This window comes from Orcinus orca, chromosome 5, assembly GCF_937001465.1.
Source record: "Orcinus orca chromosome 5, mOrcOrc1.1, whole genome shotgun sequence".
Classification (NCBI taxonomy): Eukaryota; Metazoa; Chordata; class Mammalia; order Artiodactyla; family Delphinidae; genus Orcinus; species Orcinus orca.
This window is the reverse complement of record NC_064563.1, coordinates 71,424,267-71,439,716: the sequence shown is the minus strand read 5'-3', so window position 1 is coordinate 71,439,716 and position 15,450 is coordinate 71,424,267. Positions and strand designations below refer to the sequence as shown.

Genomic DNA, 15,450 nt, shown 5'->3' with positions numbered 1-15,450 from the left:
GCCCAAAGGAGTTAAGTAACTTACTCATGGCCCTAGTGAGAGCCAGTTGCCAAGCAAGCCAGGATTGAAGGATTTTAGCATCTTGCCATCCAGACACATAAAATCTCGGGAAGAATCCCACTGTATAAAACAGGAAAAGTTGTGGCTGCTTGGGCTGAAGCAGGAGCCAGGACTTTGGAGCCCTGTCCAGTCTCCACTCTTCGTCGGCCTCTGTGCTCTCCCTAGAGCTCAGTGGAACACATTCCAAAAAGCCTGCTGGGTGAACTGAACTCTAAGCCACTCCCAGCTCTAAAGTACTTTAAATCCATGATTTTGAGAAGTTCCTACTCCTATCAGACGCATACTTCCTCTGGACAAGTACTCGAACTAACCAGACCACAGATACAGGAATTTGAACTTCACAGTTTATAGAATCATGGAATGTTAAAGGTGAAAGAGACCTGAGAAATCAACAAATCCAAAAACTCCACATATCTAATAAAATGATACTAATTTTAGTTTTTATTGACTGATAGAAACCCAGGGAGAAGAAATGATTTGCTCAGGGAAGTCAGTTGGTCAGTTGTCTTTCTTCCAGAGAGGTGATATTTACAATATATAACAACCAATATATTCTAACCAATCAGAACAAATAAAGCACTGGGGGGCGGGGGAGAGTCCAGGGGAAGCCCTCCATGCAGGGTTTACCCTGTCAGTTGCTGGATCGTGAGGATGTCCCAGGGGTTTTAGAGGAGGGGGCAGCAGGGGTTGGACTGGTCCAGGGGCTGGGCCGGAGGAAGTCGCTATTTATAAAAGTCTGGAATTATTTAATAACTGGTAGAGCCATTCCATCATAGTGCAATATCAGGCCTGGCCTTTAAATATTTATTTCTCAGAATACCCAAAGTTGCAGGGTTTCCTTGTAACTGCTGAAGCTCTTTTAAGGCAACTGGGGCTTTGCCTCATTGCTGATTCTGCTTCCTTTTCAGGAGGAGAAAAAAAGAGGCAGAGAGGGGCAGAATATCTGTCAGCCAAGTGTCACATCAAAGAATTCCACCCAGAGCCACACAAGTGCAGATACCTGAGGGGCATTGCTGGGCAGACAGCACTGTTTCTGGTAATTGGGTTGACACCACTGAGCAGCCTTAGAGGATCTGAAACCTTTCTACGACTCCTGCCTCCTCCTATCTGGTGGTGAAAACCTCAGGTTGGGAGCTGAGTGATTCTTCAAAAGCAAATGCAAGGAAACCTAGAGGTCACATTCCTAAGGGAAAGGCTTTTTCCTAGGTTCCGCTCCAGATGCTCAATGAGAAGAAAAGGACCAAGGTCAAAGTTGCCTTCAATTGCGTACAAAGAGGGAGACAAGGATAGCTGTAGAATCATATACTCAAGAGATTACAAGACTCCGTGATGCTCACTTGGTCCAGCCCCCTGTCAAAGGCTTGAATCTTCAAAATGGACCATCCCTGACAGCAACTGGACAGAAAGGTCCTCTGCTCGTAAACGAGCCTTGGTCTTCCCCACTTCCAGATCTTTCTACGTAGAGCTTCCTCAGCCTGCAGTACCCTGCCTCTTTCCTTGCTGCATCTTGGGCCCATCTCCTACTTGCCTTCCAGGTCTCACTTCAGAAAATACTTAGATAAGAGGCTGCCTGAGATGTCCTTTAGAAACGTCTTTTGGCCACCGGAACTTCACACGTGCAACATTCGCTACTCTGGTGTTTCCACCTCTGTCTGTCTCCCTCCCTAGCTTCCCTACAGTAGGGAAGGCACAGCTCTGTTGTACGTATCCAGCAGGGCCTACACAGGACCAGACACAACAAAAACATTCAAAAATGTGAATGGATGTGTGAATTGCTACATCTTGACTGCCAATGAAGTATTTACATTTACAATCTCATGTTATCATTGCACTGTGCTTAGGAAGAAGATAAAACTTTTTATAAGAAATAATATTTTCATACCCATTTTATGGATGAAAACAGCAAGCTCAAAAAGAAAAGAAAAACAAAAGAACCCTCGTATATGTTTAAGACCTGTATGGGCCATTCATTGTGCTAGGTCATTTCAAACCTTTTATCATCTTTATCCTTATAACGGACCTTTGAAAAGTTACTGTAATCACACTTAAAATTTTTATTTATTTTTAGATTGAGACACCCTTTTCAGGCTGAGTTTTGACCAATGTGTAAAGTCATGACCATCATGACACAGAACTGTCCCATCACCCTCGTGCTGCCCTTTGTAGTCATTCCCTCCCCACCCCAGCTCCCTGTAAATCCCTGGTTTCTTCTGCATCCCTATATCCTGTACAGTCATATTTTAGTAAATAAAAAACCAAAACTCAGAGAATTTAAGCAACTTGTTCAAGGTAAGGGCCTAATAGGTGATTAGACTTTGCCATTGAACCCAGACTTCTGATTCTCTGTAAAGGTGGGAACAGAGAGCATGGAGCCTAGGAAAATGCTTGTCCCATTCCCTGGCCTCCCTCCCTCCTTCCACAGAAAGGACCCGTCCTTAGTCCGGGTTCTGTGAGAGGCAGGGCAAACACAGTCTCATTACCAAAGGCCATATCTGATAAAGCTCCACCTCTGATCGTCCACTAGGAGCTGAGGGAAGCCTGTGTTCCCAGCCAGTGGAAGATTCTGAAAACCATATTCTTTGCAGGCTGTTTAGCAGACAATGGTGTAAGACATTGGTCTTTTCCCGGTTACCTCACTTATCTCTAAGACAAGAGGTTCTGAGAGGAGATCACTGCTAAACATTTAGCCTCTCAACTCACCAACTTCCCCCCAAGGCCCCGGGGCCCTTTTCCAGACGTGGGTAAGACCACAGGGGGAGCCTTGCTGGCACTAAGTGGGCGCTGCTGCTAATTGGCTTGAGGTAATTGACTGTCGTGGTTGTTCATCTGCAAAGCCAGCCACGGTCTCTGCAAGAGCAGCCGTGCAGGGCCAGCCTGCGTGCAGGGAGCACAGTTCTTACCGGAGCTCCCAAACAAACAGGTTTAGGGGCAGCTTCAAAAGTGAACAGCAGGCCTGCCACTGGGAAAGGGCCATTTCCCCTGGAGGTGTTGTCTTCCCAGGCCACGAAGGATAGAGAAATCATTTTATCTTCTTCCTGCTTTTAATCAGGGTGGCAGGATATTGGTACCACTTTTGTCTGAAGATAATCTCTTCTCTAAATTAAAAAATAATAATAAGTACTTGTTTGGGTCTGAAGGAAGATGTGAATGTGTGATCTTCTCTGACAGATACAGGAAATCACCCCAAGCCTCCTGCAATTCTTCTCCCCATAATTTTCAGGCCCCACCCCTCTGTCTTCCTTCCTTTAGGAAATAATTCTTTTCCTACCTTAGGAAATAATTTGAAATTCATGAGGGCTGATCTTCCCCTTCAGGCTGCAGTCTTGGCCGCATAATGCCATCGTACCCTACCACCCAATGAAGTTGGATCTGCTGGTGAGGGCTTTTTAGATCAGTAGCCCTGACACTTTAGGTGCAGGAGTCCCCAGAGAACCCAGCCTCGGCTTCCTGCATTCTCTGCTGAGGGGCTGCAGCACTGATAGTGGACCAAACCCAAGGCTCTGGCACAAAACTGGGGCTGGCAGGTAGTGAAAGTAATTCACTGGCTGTGAAAGCCCCACTTTCTGGCCTGGTTCCTAACTAGCTGGGTGATCTTGAAAGAGTTGTGTACTTTCTCTCTGAACATTATCTTCCTCATCTGTGCAATGGAATAAAAAATACCTAACTTACAAGGTTGTAGAGAGAATCATGCACGTCAAGCGGCGCACAGAACATACCCGACAGCAGTAATTATGATCAACCCCATCATCGTCATCGCCATTACTCGCTTTAGTTTAAATAACAATGTTTGGGTATTTCTGTAAATTATATACCTGAGATGTTCTCTGCCTTTTGCTGCCAATCCACTATATGATACAATACGAGGAATGCTCCAGCTAATGCCTTGTCTTTATTCTGAAAAGGAGCTTCTGGGCTTCCCTGGTGGCGCAGTGGTTGATAGTCCGCCTGCCGATGCAGGGGACACGGGTTCGTGCCCCGGTCCGGGAAGATCCCACATGCCGCGGAGCGGCTGGGCCCGTGAACCATGGTCGCTGAGCCTGCGCGTCTGGAGCCTGTGCCCCGCGACGGGAGAGGCCACAACAGTGAGAGGCCCACGTAACGCCAAAAAAAAAAAAAAAAGGATCTTCTGCTCTGAGCACCTCTTGTTTTCCACCCCAAATTTGGTGTTACAGCAAGTAGTAGATAGAAGGATCCTCTCTCTCCCTGAACCCAGATTTCAGAGCTCAGGACCAAGCCAATGTTTCCAGCTCTGGCCTTTTTCTTCTACATCCTACCCTGGTCTCTCTGCCCCTAGAATCAAAGTTTTCTCCTAAATAGAAGGCAACTTCTAATCAAAATAAAGACATAGTAAAAAAAAAAAAAAAAAAAAGTCTCAAGAGATCACAGACCAGCAATGCAAATATGAAAACCCAGAATCTGTTTCCCTTCCTGCCCCAGCAGCTTTCCTGGTCAGGAGATATATGTATTGAAGCTGGTTGCCATTCTTCTGGCCAAGGGTGGGTACTTCCCCATTTCCTTTAATCTTTGCCTATTTTAGGTAGAGTTCCCTTGTCATGATGTCCGGGCATCAGAGGAGAGGGTATGAACCCCACAAAAGAGATATATTTAACTCCTAAGACATGAGATCATTTGAATGCAGAAATCAGTCTTTTAGACTTCAGCTAATTACTAGTGTAGGGCTGGCTAATGTTATGGTTCATTCGCTGGTAATTTCCTGGATCAAAATAATACCTGATCCCCTCGTCTCATTATCTTTTGGGCTACCTCATCCCCTTCCCTTTTAGACTTCAGCAACCCAAAAAATGGACAGAGTGAAAAAGAATATAGGTCAGGTAAATAATTAACTCATAAGACAGTCTTTTAATTCATGGGAATCCTGGCAGCAAGTCTGAAGTTAAAGGTTAATTTAGCTGGTGTCTTTGCCCATTACATATACATGAACTTGTCATTACATTAATACTTGGAATTTAAAGATCATCTTTCATCTCAGGGCTCTGAGCTTGTAGTGACACTGGCTCTGAATTCCTTTAATTTCTTTGGAGAGAAAAGTAAGGGTCAGGAGAAATTTTAAGATGTAGCCAAGATTGCCTAGTAAATGATCAGAGTAGTCAATCTTTCCATTCCTAAAACTCTTCCAGCTAACTTACAATCTCAGTTCCTCACCCATTAAATGAAGATCATATCATCCCTTTCTTACAGTGTCAGGAACCATGTTAAAAAATATGTATATAGACAGAGAGAGAGAAGAGAAATATCTAAAACTACAATAGTGGGATTATAAGAAAAATTATGTTTTGTTTTTTCAATATTTTCAAATTTTTAACACAGAACAGTTTATTAATTTATCTTAAAAAGACATATTTTTAAAAAAACATACTTCATAAGGCTATATACAGCAGTATACAAATCTTTTAAGCTGTCATAAGGCATAATACATGCGAGTGTTATTGCTATTCAGGTATTATCAGTCTCTCGACATTCTGTAAATTCTTAGGCCTTGTAGTACCCTTTTCCTGGGGAGTAGCCCCAATCGAAGGCCCTAGATTCAAAGGGTACTCAGTGAAGCATCATGTCCTTTTGTAGCTATTTAAAGACAAAGTCCCTTAAGCCTGTGCTGTCTGGCTTCAGTGCAGAATGTAGTCAAGAGCTCAGTCATAGAATCACATCACCATTTCATGCACTTGAGGTCCAGGTCTGGCAGAATGAAGATAGCTGATGGGTGAGGGAACCTGCAGAGAGGAGTAGAGCACTGAGTCATTATGTTCTCACCAGATGTTAACTGGAAGGTTTCAGCCACCCAAAAGCCTTAGGCAAAGTCTCTTGGCCACAATTTCCCCATCCATGGGCCGCCATGCTGACCAGCCATTCCCTTGGCACCTTATAAGGGCACACTAATTAGAAAACTCATCTTGCAAGAATGCTGCAGAGAGACCTTTCACATGGAGTAGAACCATAGTGCCCAGAGGCACCGTGACTCAGTGGTAGTAGAGCTGATTTCTAACACCCAGTCTGATGACTCTCCAGCCCCAAAAGGGATGAACTACATGGCAGAGTCCAGGCACATTCCCACCGGGCCAGCCAGAGGATGGTGCATGGGAGTGGCAGGTCCTCAAAGTACTTGAAAAAGTACTAGTTACACCTATAGTGTCAGGAAGAGACAGGAAGTGGCCAACCGACTCATTTACTCATTTGTTTATTTTATCAGTGTGTATTGTCTGCCCCTAATGTAGCAAGGGCTGTGTTATTTGCTATGGGGAAAACAGATGAATCAGATAGCCCTGGCCTAGGTCTAGTTGGAGTGAAAGATAGATCATAAAATATTAAATGCCTTATAATTTCTATAAATGAAATGTATACAAAAGAAAAAAGAAAAACATGGAGTTAAAAGTCCAGAGTAGCTTTGGCTGAGAGGGAAAGTAAAAACTTCACACGGGAGTTAAATCTGAGCTGGGTCTTGAAAAATGACTAGGAGTTTGCCACACACGGAGAAGCGTGCCAGTTAGAAGAACAAATGGACTTAAGTAAGTAAATAGGAAAAATTAAGACAAAGTAAATGATCCAGCTTTTGAATGTTAATTTCATTTCCTAAATATTCCATAGCTCACCATAGCCATGTCATTCTCTAAAGTTGCCATGAAATTTGCACCGTGTACCTAAAATCCACAGTTTAGTGAATGAGAGAGAGAGAAAAGAGGGGAAAAGTAGGAGCTGAGAAATTTAAGACTCAAAAAATAGCCCATGTCCTTTCACTCAAGGCTCCATGACACTTTGTCTTAGAAGCACTCAGAAGCCCAGGCAAGGCTGGCTCTGGGTGATCTTACATTCCACTTGCTAACTTAATTATTTGATATAGTTTTATACTACAATAGCTGGGAACAATCCACCAGCCATCAGTGTGTATATGTATTTTTTAATGTTGTCTTTCCTCATGTTTTATCTTTTATTTTGTTTTGTCTTCTTATTTCCCAACATACCATGGCCTTGCATGTATAAGGAGATGTAAACTTTACTGTTTGGCATCTTTGGGAGACAGTTATGTGCCTGTCACTGCCTTGTCTGTATCATCTCCATTCCATTGATGTTCCTCACTTTTCTCCCTTTCCTTTGAATAACTGTCATGTGCAAAGCTGTGGTATCTTCTCGTTCCCCCTGCTTCTTTTTTATTTTTTCAGCTTAAAGTGATAAGAAGTAAGGCACAGGAACACTGCTGTGACAAAAAAGGCCCTAGATATTAGGGAGATCTGAATGCCCTTCCTTTTCCTGGAGGTGGATATGGGCAAAAAGAGGTAGAGTCGACATTGTCACCCACGACTCAGCAGGTCGTGGGGACACTGAGATCATACTCCTTAATGACTCTGCTATTTTTCTCATAGATGAAGTAGAATCTCCTCAAAAGCTTTATAAATCTCAGGGTAGACATTGAGAGACCAGCTATGACTTTCTAGAATATTCTTCTCCAGTATCTTGATGCCCTTGTCTGAGATCATACACTTTGATGCATAGTTCATGGAGACAACCTTCAGCTTCTGTTCTTAGACTAGAACTGGTTCGCATGCACATTTATTCACTGTTTTAAATTAACATAGATGTGCCTTTGCTTCCAATTCCTTTCTCTAGTCCTCAGTGATACACATCCCTCTTTCTGAAGACATCACTCTAACATCATCCTCTGCTTTAAAATTGTCATTAGCTCTCTTCTGCCTTAAAGACAAAATCCATGCTACAGAGCCATGCACTTAAAGTTCCTAGACTCACATCTAACTCTCCAACTTTATGTCTTAGCATCCCAACCACACATCCTACCCAACCAGCCACAATAAAGTGCTTGAGGATCCAGTACACACACACCTGCCTGCCTCACTGTAGACTGTGACTCACCTGTTCTTTTCTGCTTCAGTTGCATTTCTTTCGAATCTCAAAAAAAGGAAAGAAAATGAAACAAAATGAGACTATAATTTATGGCTCACTTTCCTTGACTCTCCCCAATCCAATGTAACCACCCTCTAATTCCACAGGACGCTATAACTTTTTACCTGTATTTCTTGTTAGGGTACTAGGAGCTTCTCTCTCTCTCAATACCATTAAATTCTTACCCTGTTATAAGTAACCTGGAGGCAGGGACTTTTGTCTGTTTGGTTCAGCGCTGTATCCCAAGGGCCTAGAATGGTGTCTGGGAAGTGATGGATCTCAATAATTGTTGAAAGAGCACCTGCATTATGTTAGACACTGAGCTAGAATTATCCACGTGTATCCCTTATCTTTCTCCATTGACTGTGTGTTCCTTTCAAATCATGAAAACCATAGTTTATTCATCTCTGATGTACTCAGCATAGGGCCCAGCATGTAATGAGAATTTGGTAAATATTTGTTCAGTAAATTACATCATGAATGAAAGAATATCTTTCTAGACAACTAACTCCACACAGTATTCTATTTAATTCTTAAATAACTACTTTCTTTCTGCCTCTATGCTTCAGATTCCTGTGACAAAGTTCAGTGTTGCCCTTGAATAGAAAAGCCAATAGCAGACATGTGTCCTACCTTTGTTACTGCAAACACTTTTACCAGTACTTTACGTGTACTCTAAGTATCCATTTCATTGTTTACTCTGGAGTTCAGATAAGTGTTAGTGGTGGTGGTGGGGTGACTGGGAAGGAAAAAATTAAATTAAATTGAGTGATTAAAGTAATAAAGAAAAAGGGAAAATCCCACATCCACTACCCCTACAAACTATATTTTCTAACCCCTTTGTTTGCATAGTGGATAAGTATTTCACTTATAATTTGCACTATTTCAATACCCTGAAAATCTACTGGAAAATTTGCTTTTAGCTATAGAGAATTTGCTTTCAAATACAGGATATTGCTGTTTGGTCCATTTTTACATTGAATGGTGCCCCAAATTTAGAGTAGTTATCATATTTATAACAATTCTAAGTTTTGTGACTCATCAGTGATATTCATAAGGACAGAGTCGAGATTTATTCACCTCTGTGTCCCCGTAACCCAGTCCCAGGCACAGAGTGGGGTCTAAATGTTCCTACTTAATTTTAACATTATTAATCATTCACTTGATCAGTTGAATGAATGAATATTTATTAATGTATTACTTTATGCAATACGCTTTGCTGCATTCTAGGATAATACAAAAATAAATGTGACAATTAGTGCTCCTGAGTTGTTCACAGGCTAGTGGATAAATATATCCACAATGAGTTGCAAATTACTTGAAACAATTTCACACTATTGTTACAACTGCACTTTCCAACTCATGTATCAAAATATAGTTACCATTCAAGAACAAAAATGCAAAATCCTCAAGAAAATATTAACAAATTAAATCCAACAATGTTTAATGAAAAGTATACACACCATGATGAAGTGGGATTTATTCTAGGTATGCAAGTCTGGTTCAACATTCAAAACATTAATTAGTGTAATCTATCACCTCAACAGGCTAAAGAAGAAAAACTTTACGATTTTATCAATAGATATAGTAAAAACATCTGACAAAATCCAATATCCATTCATGATGAAAACTCTCAGCAAACTAAGGATAGAAGGGAAGTTCCTCAACTTTGTAAAGAACATCTACAAGAAACCTGGAAATAACATTACACTTAATGGTGAGAAAATAGGTGTTTTCCTATTAAGATCAGGAATAAGACAACGATGTCTGCTTGTACTACTCTTACTCAACATTGTACTGTAAATTCTAGCTAATGCTAGCTAATAAAACAAGAGAAGGAAATAAAAGGTATACATATTGGGAAGGAAGAAATAAACTATCTTTTTTCATGATGACATGATTGTCTATGTAGAAAACCCCAAAGAATCAACAATAACACAACAAAAGCTCTCCTGGAACTAATGGGAAATTATAGCAAGGTTGGAAGATAATATTCTAAATGAAGAGAGAAACTCTTTAGGTGTCCTGGGTTTCTGGATAATGGTAATAATGATTTTACTTGTAAAAGTTTTATAGTTCAGAAAGTGTCTTCAAATGGACTTGAAGACATGGGGAAGAGGATGGGTAAGCTGGGATGAAGTGAGAGAGTGACATGGACATATATACACTATCAAATGTAAAATAAATAGCTAGTGGGAAGCAGCCACATAGCACAGGGAGATCAGCTCAGTGCTTTGTGACCACCTAGCGGGGTGGGACAGGGAGGGTGGGAGGGAGACGCAAGAGGGAAGGGATATGGGGATGCATGTATATGTGTAGCTGATTCACTTTGTTATAAAGCAGAAACTAACACACCATTGTGAAGCAATTATACTCCAATAAAGATGTTAAAAAAATAAAAAACTCCCCAAAACTTACTGAATCAGAATTACTAACTCTATTTTACAGGTGAGAAAATTAAGACTCAGAAACAATGTGTGAACTACTTACAGTTATTTAGTTAAATTAAGGCTACACTCAAATACAGCTCTTCACATTCCTGGTATGGAATTAAATTTTAAGAGAGTAGGAAAAGAAAGCTGCCATTTTGTGATGTCGCAATGAGGATTAATGTAAGTGCTAGAGGGGTGTTGGAGGTGATTCCATGCTGCCCCCATGGTGAAGGGAGTGAATTGTAAGATTGGTGCTCTGATGCAGGTATATACGAAGGAACTTGGAACAATGCTATAGGTCCAAGTGTCTTTGAAGCTATCAGAAGGCTGAGAGTGATAAATAAATTCCCCTGTCAGGTCACGTTTCTTCAGTCACATGGTGCTTCTTCTTAATTCCAAGACAGAATTGGGGATTACGTGTTGATCTCTATCGGAAACAAACCATTGCCTCCTTTAAGCCTAAATGAATCTTTTATGAGGTAAAGGACCTTATCTAGACTGATGCCTGAATAATTTAATGATTTTCTGAACTGATTGTACCCAGAGGCATGTACGTTGAATAAATTGAGATAAGCTATCTTTATCCTTGTGTTAGTAACACATCTCTTATTTCTACCCTCTTCTATTGCTGTCATCATTCTAGAAAAGTGACTCGGCCTCAACTGAAGGAAAATGGAGCTCAGCTGTTGGTAAGACTGATGACATGTGGTTCATGACTAGCATTCCCAAAAATGAAGGGCTGATCTTTTGCCTGTGGCAATGTACAGCATGGCAGCTGTTTTCCTGAGACTCTTCTGACTTGGTTGCCAATTTCTTTAATCCAAGCCAATCAGTACCTAAGGCTACACTGAAGGACAATATGAAAATGGCCGGCTTGGCAGCTGTGCTCTTGTCCATCATAAAACATGGCTGATTTATGGTGAGAGTGGTGTTGATCCCAGAGAATCCAATGAATGGACTTTACAGCAGTGATTTATCAATGCTTATTAACTTCTAATGAGATTGAACCAATCCAGAAGGTAAAAATGCAAAGATTGGTCTAATCCCACTGTTCTTGAACTTGGCTGCACTTTGAAATTCCCTGGGAAGTTTTAAAAAATTACTAATGCCTGGTCATCAGAAATTTTAAGACATTCCTCAGGTTCTACTATGAAGCAGAGTAGGAGAACTAATCTAATAAATACTCTTTTATTGTGGGAATTGGTTGTCAAAGTTTTCTCACTTCTATCACTCAATTTCATTGCCATACCACTGTATGCATTTGTCCAGGTGGATTATTCTCTTTACTTTATTGAAGGTTTCAGGGTCACACAGCTAGTCAGCAACCAATGACCTGATTCTAAGTTGACACCTTCTTCTATTTGATAGCTAATACTCTCTTCAGGGTAAATGAGGAACAAAAGTTAGGCAGAGGTGTTCTTGCTTAAAAAGACATGATTATATGAAACTTAATCCTTGTGGAGGAACACATGGACTCCAAAGACCTTTCACTGCTTTTTCAAACATTCCTTACTAAAAAAAAATCTATAGAGCCATAGAGAATTATTTCTAATGAGTATCTGCATTAAATCCACCTAGATATCTTATTAAAATGCAGATTCTAAACCCAAATCTAAGAGAATCTGATATGGTCAGTCAGAGATCATATGAATTCTATGTTTTAAACCTCTCTAAGGTGATTCATATGTCCACTGAAATTAGAGAAACATTAAACAGTGTAAATTTCAAACAGTGATACCCATTGCCCCACTGTCAATCTCCTTGCACTGGGATTTAGAATAAGATTTAGCAATCTGCTAAACTTTCTACAAATTCTGTTGCAAAGCAAGAACTTAGAATATTGCTCAAAATCTGGTAGTTGAGGCATTAGAAGAAACATTCCTCCTAGAATTTCAGTATGTCTGAGCATCAGAGAGGCAAGCCTGGTAAAAACTAAAATGGAGGCAAAAAACAACATAAGACTTTATATTTATATACAGGTACTGGTTATATATAGTCAAGAGATACTCTGTACTTCTTTTGTAAAACCACTCTTGGTGCTTTCTACTTTTTACAGAGCAATATTATAAAAGACTACAAGATGTAGTGAAAAAAGCACTGATTGAATTTTTGTTATCAGAGAAACTGAGCCATTGTTCCATCATTAATTATCCATGTGACTTTGGGTAAGTCACTTCTCTGATCTCAGTATTTTCATGTCTAAAATGGCATTAATGCATGTCATGTCAACATTACAAAGTTATTATAAATTTCAAATGATATACTCAGTATGAAAGGTTATTGTAACTAATTAATTCTATGCGCATATAATCATTTCATAGTAGACCCAACAGAGTTTCCTTTGGTGACCTTGGAGAGTTATAGAGTTGCTTCTGAGCGGGCCACTTTCTCTTTTCTTTCTTTTTTTGATAGAGATACATGTGTAAATCTTGAGAGAAAATTCTTTTGATAACATTTATCATAGGATACAATGGTACAATGAAATAAGTCTGAGGAAAATAACATTTATATTTTTATCCTCGGACAAGCCTGATATATTTTATTATAGTTAGTCACAATTTGTTTACTAATGTATAATGAAATATTATACAGTCACTTAAAAGTCATGTTTGCAAAGAATGTTTATAGGCATGTTCATGGTGATAAATGGGAAACAGGCAGCATGTAAATTGTATATATAATATTATGTCCATACTATAAGATACATGAAAAACAAATTAATTCGACAAGTGTTTTTGAGCACTTACTATAAACAATGGTGAAATTTTCTCAGTCTTGGCTCATAAATATAACTTTTGGATGAAAAATATTATATAGTCATACCACAATTTGCTTGACCAGTCTCTCCTTAACGGCTGTTTTGATTGCTAGCGTTTATTGTTGTTACTTTAGGGTGAGATCTCTACAAAAATCCTCACTCCCCAGAGGATCTTCTCTGGGTCCTCTGAGCCTATACCTCACAATAAGCAATAAGTAATGCTGCAAAATGAGTGTGTGTGTGAAAAAAATATGATCTATTGCTTGGTATTCGAAAATTATAAAGTTATTTTTAGTTAATAGAGTAAGCATCTCTATAAATAGCCTGAGATGATGGAACGAAGAGCATTAGTTTAAAACGTAAGCCACTCTGTTGAGATTGTGCCTAGAGGGGTGAAATGTGAAGAGGGGTGGAATGATCTCAAGAACCTACAGAGAGAATAGAACCCTAATCTCTAACAGAGAAAGTCCACCTGGTAAAACCTAGAGCTTAGTGTCTTGTTAGCACTTGTCACATCAATGCTCTACTGAACTGAATGGATAAAAACTTTGACCAAACTACTCCAAAATGGGGCAGTTTCATAGAAGATTATCCTCCTTGAAACTCTTTGAGGAGCACAGCTTTTGTTTGTTTGTTTGTTTCTGTTCAGCTGCCTATGAGCTGTAAGCCTCCCTGGACCAGTCTTGTCACCCACAGGGAACTCCTTTCTTTGTCAGTTTAAAGACAGGTCACAGAATAGTTGAATGTCTTTCCTTTCTTTTGTCCTCCCTTTGTTGTAGGAGGAGCAAACAATTGAGTTCCTAAATAGATTAGGAGGTAAAGTGTGTGCACAAAAAGGAAAGTGAAGGAATCTTAATTACCATCATTTTCAATTCAAGTTCGATATATGGTTCCATGAAAAAAAAAATTATTCAGTAACCTTTCTTATACTTAGATATTTACCTGTATATTTGATAAGATTCTCTAGAAGATTCTAGGAATTGAAAATTCTAGGTCATAGGGTATGATCATTTTAAAGCTCCTTGAACATGTTGTGGAGTTGTTTTCCTAAAAGATTACACCAATTCATATTCCCATCGAAGTGAATAAAGTGCTCATTTGACCTTACCTGTAACAGAAGTTAACTGTGTCAATTCATAAGCAGGAATCAAAAAAAGAAAAAAAAAGTTTTCTTGTTTTCTTCAAACCCTTTTTTACAACCAGCGCAGTTTTGTCAATTTCTCTTTTTACCATTAAGTATGAAGTTACTTTCTATTTCCATTGGAAATTGCCCTTCATCAAGTTAAAGAAAGTGTCTTCTATTTCTAATTTGAGGAGAGTTTTTATAATGAATGGGTATTGTCAATGTTATATCTGTATCTATTTAATGATAATATTTTCTCATTTATTCTTTTTATATTATGAATTTGATTGATTAAATGTGTAATCTTCAATTTTGCATCCCTGGGAAAAACCCCATTTGATGTAGTTTTTACATATTGCTTGGTTTAAGTTGCTAATATTTTGCTAAGAATTTTTGCATCTGTATTTCTGAAGAAGACTGGTCTTCCAGATTCTTCTTCTTTTTTTTTTTTTTCCTTTTTTTCCTTTCCTTTTTTTTCCCTTTCCTTTCTTTTTTTTTTTCCTTTCCTTTTTGATAGTGTTTTAGTCTTGTTTTGGTATTAGTGTAATGTTGACTTCATAAAATGAGTAGGCAAATATTTCCTCCTTTTTATGAAAAAATTTGTATAGGACTTTTAAAAATAGTGAAGCCATAAGGACTAGGGTTTTACATGGATGAAACTTTCAAATTACTATTTCAATTTCTCTAATAGATATAAGGCTATTCATATTTTCTCTTTCTTTTGTGTTGGTTTCAATAATTTGTATCATTCTAAAAAGTTGTACATGTCATCAACTGACAGAACAAGGGAATATACTAACCAGTGAATATATAATATGTATAAGTATTTCTATTTGTAAACAACTATATGTATAATTTAAGCTAAACTTGAGTTCATACTGATGTCTCCAAATATAATCAGTTAAAACATAGATAACGGAAAGCATATGAGGAACCCTGAACCAAGATGGCGGAGTAGAAGGACGTGCTCCCACTCCTTCTTGTGAGAACACCAGAATCACAACTAGCTGCTGGACAATCATCAACAGGAAGACACTGGAACTCACCAAAAAAATAACCCGCATCCGAAGACAAAGGAGAAGCCACAATGAGACGGTAGGAGGGGTGCAATCACAGTGAAATCAAATCCCATAACTGCTGGGTGGGTGACTCACAGACTGGAGAACACT

At 39.3% G+C, this 15,450-nt stretch overlaps 1 long non-coding RNA gene across 1 annotated transcript in view; it reads left to right on the top strand.

The window, feature by feature from the left end:
* Positions 1–5,800: 5,800 nt before the first annotated feature.
* Positions 5,801–15,450, top strand: part of LOC117196069 (uncharacterized) — a 32,021-nt gene continuing 22,371 nt past the window's right edge. The window contains exon 1 of the long non-coding RNA XR_007477563.1: positions 5,801–6,581. This is a non-coding gene — a long non-coding RNA (uncharacterized LOC117196069). The remainder of the gene's footprint in view (positions 6,582–15,450) is intronic.